This window comes from Saccopteryx bilineata, chromosome 2 (assembly GCF_036850765.1).
Source record: "Saccopteryx bilineata isolate mSacBil1 chromosome 2, mSacBil1_pri_phased_curated, whole genome shotgun sequence".
In the NCBI taxonomy this organism is placed as follows: Eukaryota; Metazoa; Chordata; class Mammalia; order Chiroptera; family Emballonuridae; genus Saccopteryx; species Saccopteryx bilineata.
The window spans coordinates 385,088,122-385,095,213 of record NC_089491.1 but is presented as its reverse complement, the minus strand read 5'-3'; the positions used below and the strand labels follow the sequence as shown (position 1 = coordinate 385,095,213).

At 46.9% G+C, this 7,092-nt stretch overlaps 1 pseudogene; it reads left to right on the top strand.

Annotated features, from left to right (window-relative positions):
• Positions 1-5,882: 5,882 nt before the first annotated feature.
• On the top strand, positions 5,883-6,546 carry LOC136323652 (ubiquitin-conjugating enzyme E2 variant 1 pseudogene; annotated as a pseudogene).
• The last annotated feature ends 546 nt before the right edge of the window (positions 6,547-7,092 follow it).

The window sequence follows — 7,092 nt, the reverse complement described above, 5'->3', positions numbered from 1 at the left end:
CCCCCAACCTTTTTCTCTGCTGTTTTATAATCCTCCTAATGATTTTTATCTTATTGAATGTACTTTGTATAAGCTAATTCTAGAAAGAAAAAAAAAAAAGGCAAGGTATAAATAAATACCTCTCTGGCCAAGATTCTCCTTAGCACTTTTTTTCCCAAAGAGGAGTTCTCAAAGAGCTTGACCCCTCAGTGGGTTCCTGTCCTTACACCTATACAGACCCGACTAGAACCAGAGTCCTCCTCTTTGTGACTTGAGGAGACCATTGAGCCAGCAGAAACCTGCCTTTTCAGGCAAACGAAGATGATGGTTTTGGAGTAAAAGGTATCTCACACACACACACACACACATTTAATTGTGGTAAAAACACATAGCATAAAATTTTCTATTATAACCACTTTTAACCACACAGGTCAGTGGAGACAAGTATATTCACATTGTTTTACAACAGGTCTCTAGAACTATTTCATCTTGCAAAACTGAAATTCTATACCCACTAAACACTAACTCCCCATTTCCCCTCTTCCTAGCCCCCGGCAACTGTCATAGCATTGATTTTTTTAAAGAAGGCTGGTGGGTACACAAGTATTCATTATACTATTCTTTCAATGATTAATGTAATTCATAATAAAAACAAAAAAATAAGAGGTTAATCTATGGAAAAGGAAAAAAGCATCATCTGAGATAGACTGAAGAGAAAAATATAGCCGAAGACGTGGAAGTTGAGAAAACTGAACAGGAAAAATAACCTTAGATTCTCATTTTCCTCTCCTGTCCTTGGAACAGCCTTCCTAGTCCTCTCACTGGGCAGCTGTGGGGGGAGGGAGAGATTACCTCAAGGCCAAAACTAAATTATTTTCCACCTGTTTGTCAAGTTTCCTGGTGGGTACAAAGCAAAGATGTAGGACAGAAAGCAGAGCCAGGCAAGTACAGGTCATGCCACTGGGACAAGTGAATGAAAAGGCCCTGGGGGACACTGTCTGCAGCCAGAGACAGGGCGGAGGGCTGTAAGTGTCCCTGGAGGGGGGACGCTAGCTACAAGCAGGGCGGAGGGCAGAAGACATGGGGCTTCGGACTATGAGTCCAACAGGAGGCTTCTGTGATGTTTGGGTGTTTACCTCCATTCCCATCACCACGCTCAGTGCAGAATCATTTCCCAAGCCCTTTAATTGGTGGCAAGGCCTGGTGATTTCCCTGGGACGTGAGGCACTGTCTAGAGGCAGAGCCACAACCTCTGCCCCTCAAATGCCAGGCTGGTCCTGAGTCCCCTGCCTCTCTTCCCACTCTTCCCTGTGCAGTGCCTGGCAAACTCTTATTCATTCTTCAAACCTCAAGCCGAATGCCACCTTCTCTGTGAAGTGTACCAGACTTCTCCAGGCCAATTTAGGTCATTTCTTTCCTTTTTTCTTTTTTTGTCTTCCCACAGTACTTTAACTCAGATCTCATATTACTGTTTTCACATCTGTCTTCCCTATCAGACCACGAGCTCCTCAAGAGATAGGTCGTATTTGTTTTTGTTTTTCCAGCACCCAAGCCTAGCGTCAGTGCTGAATGGGTGCTGGGTACAAGCTCAATAAATGCAACTGCTAGAGCAGAAAAGTTCAGCATCTGGATAGCGCAGTGGGGGAGAGTGTGACCCTTCCTTAGCAGGCTTCTCATACATTGATGCGCCCACTGATGACCTGCAGATTCAGACTCAGGAGGTCAGACAAGGGGCCCGAGAGTTTGTACTTCCAACAAGCTCCTGTGCAATGCCAACGCTCCTGGTCCACAGACCGCACGCTGAGAACCTAGGCCTTCCGGCATCTGGCTGTCAGACTCGCTGAGAAATCACCCAGGAGACTGCAGAAAGGCTGGGAAGGGAAGGGAATAAGCGGGGTTCTTCTTCATGAATGGCGAGGTCTTCGTTGAGGGAGGTGGATGAGCCAGTAGGAAAACCAACAAACACCCCAAAACCCCAAAGAATGCGCTATCTCATCTTTTGAGCAGCTCCAGGATCGAGGAGAACGAGGTGGAGATAGCTCTCATCAAGCTGTCTACAGCAGAAACAATCCTCTATCTCAGCCACGGGGTTTAGGACGTCCAAGCACATATAAAACAACATGATTAAACCACATCATTCTCCCTAAAATGAAACCCATCTAATATTGCTTCAATTCATACACTTGATTGAGAGCTAACTGTCCAGAGGGCACTGGAGACACCTGGGACTAGACATTCAAGGATAACTAGCTGTTCGGCTCTGCTGTGGGTGGCGGACATGAGACGCTGGAAACAGGATGAAGACCTTATAGCCCGGGCTTAGGAAACCCTTTAAAACACTGATATGGGCCCTGGCCGGTTGGCTCAGTGGTAGAGCATCGGCCTGGCGTGTGGGGGACCCGGGTTCGATTCCCGGCCAGGGCACATAGGAGAAGCGCCCATTTGATTCTCCACCCCCCCCTCCTTCCTCTCTGTCTCTCTCTTCTCCTCCCGCAGCCAGGGCTCCATTGGAGCAAAGATGGCCCGGGCGCTGGGGATGGCTTCTTGGCCTCTGCCCCAGGTGCTGGAGTGGCTCTGCTTGCAGCAGAGCGACACCCCGGAGGGGCAGAGCATCACCCCCTGGTGGGCAGAGCATCGCCCCTGGTGGGCATGCCAGGTGGATCCCGGTCAGGCGCATGCAGGAGTCTGTCTGACTGTCTCTCCCTGTTTCCAGCTTCAGAAAAATACAAAAAACAAAAAAACAAAAGAACCCCCCAAAACACTGATATGTTCATAGGACATCACACCAGTCTCAGGTGAACAGTCTCAGGAACACACAGGATCATTCTGTTGCTATCTCCCTCCCAACTTTCTGTGTGCCCAGAACACGTGGGTGAGAGGTTTGTGGTACCTTGAAGCCCTAGGACTTTATAATTCTGTGAGTTAGTTTCAGACTCAGAAAAGCCCCTTAGCCCTACAATGGATTTAATCACAGTCTCCCTAACACCAAGCAGGAATAACCTGCCATCGTAGCTGTCAAATCTGGCGCCAGAAAATACCCAGCAAATCCAAATCCAGTCATAAGCTTTCTGCGGAGCCTATAGGAAACTTCACCAACTTTGCAGAAACCAGGAAAGATGAAAGTTAATGGTTCTTTTTTTTTTTTTGTATTTTTCTGAAGTTGGAAACAAGGAGGCAGTCAGACAGAATCCCGCATGCGCCCAACCGGGATCCACCCGGCATGCCCACCAGGGGCGATGTTCTGCCCATCCACAGCATCGCTCTGTTGCGACCAGAGCCATTCTAGTGCCTGAGTCAGAGGCCATAGAGCCACCCCCAGCACCAGGGCCAACTTTGCTCCAATGGAGCCTAGGCTGTGGGAGGGGAAGAGAGAGACAGAGAGGAAGGAGAGGGGGAGGGGTGGAGAAGCAGATGGGCGCTTCTCCTGTGTGCCCTGGCTGGGAATCGAACCCGGGACTCCTGCACCCAGGCTGATGCTCTACCACTGAGCCAACCAACCAGGGTCGAAAGTTAATGATTCTTACTTGCCAAATGCCTCCGTCTCCTGTAGCAGCCAGGGGAGTCGCTCTGCTTAGAGGAACTGGTCTTGGATAACTTCTTCCAAGAATTTCTTTCTGGGAAAGGCCAGAAGGAAAGATTTTGAGGGACTGATGTGACTTGGAAGACTGGTTTAGGCTTAGCAGGGAACACCCTTTGACTCTAGGCAGATGCGTGAGAACACTGCAGAAGGGTTGATGCAATATCGCTGACTCTGGGTGAAGCGGGTCCTCTTCCCATTTCCCAGGTTACATACGTGGTCCTGATGCAGTCATAGAAGGCAAAACTCCAAACTCCGAGCAGGCAGTCCCTCATATGCCCCTCACAGGATCTGAATTACTCTTAAAATTAGAAACAAATAAATGGCTCTCTTTCCCCATTCATTTACTCTCCACTGTGTGGTCTCTTCCTTACCTTTTACCCAATCCATTGTGGAAGCCAATAAATAGAGTAATCTTTTGGATTTAAAGTGATTTTTTATTTTTATTGCATTTTTCCAAAGTGAGAAGTGTGGGGGGGGGGACAGGCAGGCAGACTCCGGCATGTGCCTGACTGGGATCCACCCGGCAAGCCCACCAGGGGGCGATGCTCTGCCCATCTGGGGCATTGCTCCATTGCAACTGGAGCCATTCTAGTGCCTGAGGCAGAGGCCATGGAGCCATCTTCAGTGCGGGGCAACTTTGCTCCAATGGAGCCTTGGCTGCGGGAGGGGAAGAGAGAGATAGAGAGAAAGGAGAGGGGGAGGGGTGGAGAAGCAGATGGGCGCTTCTCCTGTGTGCCCTGGCTGGGAATCGAACCCAGGACTTCCACACGCTGGGCTGATGCTCAACGGGCCAAGGCCTAAAGTGATATTTAAATTTGACATTTTTCCTTTTTTGGTCCAAATTTCAAAATAATGCCACTTTTTGGACACTAGAGAGGTAAGAAGACACTTGGACTTGATGTCAGGCAGTGGGTCTCGTCTCTGCCTCTGTCATTTATGTCTCTTCACAAGTCACATTACCTCTGCTGCCTCATATGCTCTAGTTGCAAAATCGATAGTTGGCTTAGATCAGGGGTCGGGAACCTTTTTGGCTGAGAGAGCCATGAACACCACATATTTTAAAATGTAATTCCGTGAGAGCCATACAATATGTTTAACACTAAATACAAGTAAATGTGTGCATTTTATGTAAGACCAACACTTTTAAAGTACAATAAGTCTCTGAATTCTTTTTAATAACGTTGTTATGCTGTTGCTAACCAATGATGAATAAAGTACTCCTTACCATTAATGCGACTTCTGGTGCTGCATGGTTTTGCTGATGGCTTTGTAGTCTGGTTGATACATGGTAAGGTTAAGCTTCATGCAGGCATTGAGACTTCCACCCATTAAACGTGATCGTAGGTTGGCCTTAACGTTCTTTAGATGTGAGAAAGACTGCTCACATGCATATGTAAAGCCAAACATTGTCAGCACAACAATACACACACGCTGCAGTGTGTGGTATGTGATGGGAAGCGCGTTCCAAGTTTTGACAATCAGCTGGTCCGCGGGTTGAAGTTTTTTCATTTCTCCCCATTTGTGTTTGCTCGCCAACTCTGCTTGCTGTCGTGCAAGTCTTTCCAGATCTTCATTCAGTGACTTGAACTTATTCACCCACATGCCTGAGGCCTTCAGGTCAGCAGCTTGTAGCTCAAAATCTCTGATGGAGACACCAGGGATGTAACTCAGGTTGGCGCTGTCTACTGCACACTCGTTTGGATGGGTGATGAACTTAAAAAGATGAGTGCACTCACGAAATTCTCCAAAGCGCACTTTGAATGACTGCAGGAGATTAGATGTGAAGGCTGCCAGCTGCTGGAGATCAAGATGTTAAGCAGGGTCACTTGCTGTGCATGCATCTCTAAACTCCCCCAGTTTTTCAAAGTGTAGTAAATGACCTGTTTGAATGTCAGCAATGAAGAGTTCCAGCTTGTTTTCAAATGCAAACACTGCTTGTTGAAGGGATAAGACTGTATTTCCAACACCTTGCATTTTCACATTGAGCAGGTTCAGATGTTCAGTCATGTCCATGAGATAGTAGAACTTCAGGAGCCACTCAGTGTTAGCTAACTCAGGATGCTCGACATTTTTCATTTCAAGAAAAGTCTGGCCTGACCAGGCGTTGGTGCAGTGGATAGAGCATCAGACTGAGATGCAGAGGACCCAGTTTCGAGACCCCAAGGTTGCCAGCTTGGTGCGAGCTCATCTGGTTTGAGCAAAGCTCACCAGGTTGGACTCAAGGTCGCTGGCTCGAGCAGGGGTTACTCGGTCTGCTGTAGCCCCACAGTCAAGGCACATATGAGAGGGCAATCAATGAACAACTAAGGGAAGAAGGGGCCGGCCTTTGAGCGACAGCAATGCAAGATGGCAGCCACCACAGGCTCGGGAGTAAAAGTCCCTCGCAATTTTCAACTGTTGGAAGAACTCAAAGAAGGCCAGAAAGGAGTAGGAGATGGCACAGTTAGCTGGGGTCTAGAAGATGACGAAGACATGACACTTACAAGATGGACAGGGATGATAATTGGGCCTCCAAGAACAATTTATGAAAACTGAATATACAGCCTTAAAATAGAATGTGGACCTAAATACCCAGAAGCACCCCCCTTTGTAAGATTTGTAACAAAAATTAATATGAATGGAGTTAATAGTTCTAATGGCGTGGTGGACCCAAGAGCCATATCAGTGCTAGCAAAATGGCAGAATTCATATAGCATCAAAGTTGTCCTGCAGGAGCTTCGGCGCCTAATGATGTCTAAAGAAAATATGAAACTCCCTCAGCCACCTGAAGGACAGTGTTATGGCAATTAATCAAAAAGAAAACCACAGGCCCACCCCTCCCCCCATTCGATTTAAGCAGTCTTCATTTTCCACAGTAGTAAATTTTCTAGATACGTCTTGTAGACCTCAAAGTACTGGAAAGGAAGTTCCCATTCAAAGGCAGTTTATCTTAAGATACTGTAAATGATACTAATTTTTTGTCCATTTGAAATATATAAGTTGTGCTATAACAAAAAATAAAAATAAACAACTAAGGTGTCGCAACCAAAAACTAATGATTGATGCTTCTCATCTCTCTCCGTTCCTGTCTGTCCCTATCTATCCCTCCCTCTGACTCTGTAAAAAAAAAAAAAAGAGAAGTCCAGATTTTGCTCAGACAAGCTGCGAAATGGCTGAGCACCTTCCCTCTTGACAACTAACGCACATTGCTGTGCAGAAGCAGACCAGGGTAATTATTCCCAACTTCATCCAGCAGTGTTTTAAACCGGCGATCATTTAAAGTTCAGGCAACAGTAAAGTTGACCACCTGAATGATCAGCAACATCACCTCACCAAGCTGCTCGCCACACATCTGAGCACAAAGCACCTCCTGATGTAGGATGCAGTGAAAACTTAGGATGGGTCTCTTTTCATGTTCACGAAGAAGCGCTACGAATCTTCTGTTTTTCCCCACCATGCACGGAGCACCATCAGTACACACTGAAACATATTTATCCCATCAGTAGATTTTTTTCTTTAGCGAACTCAGTGAAAGACTTGAATAAATTCCTCCC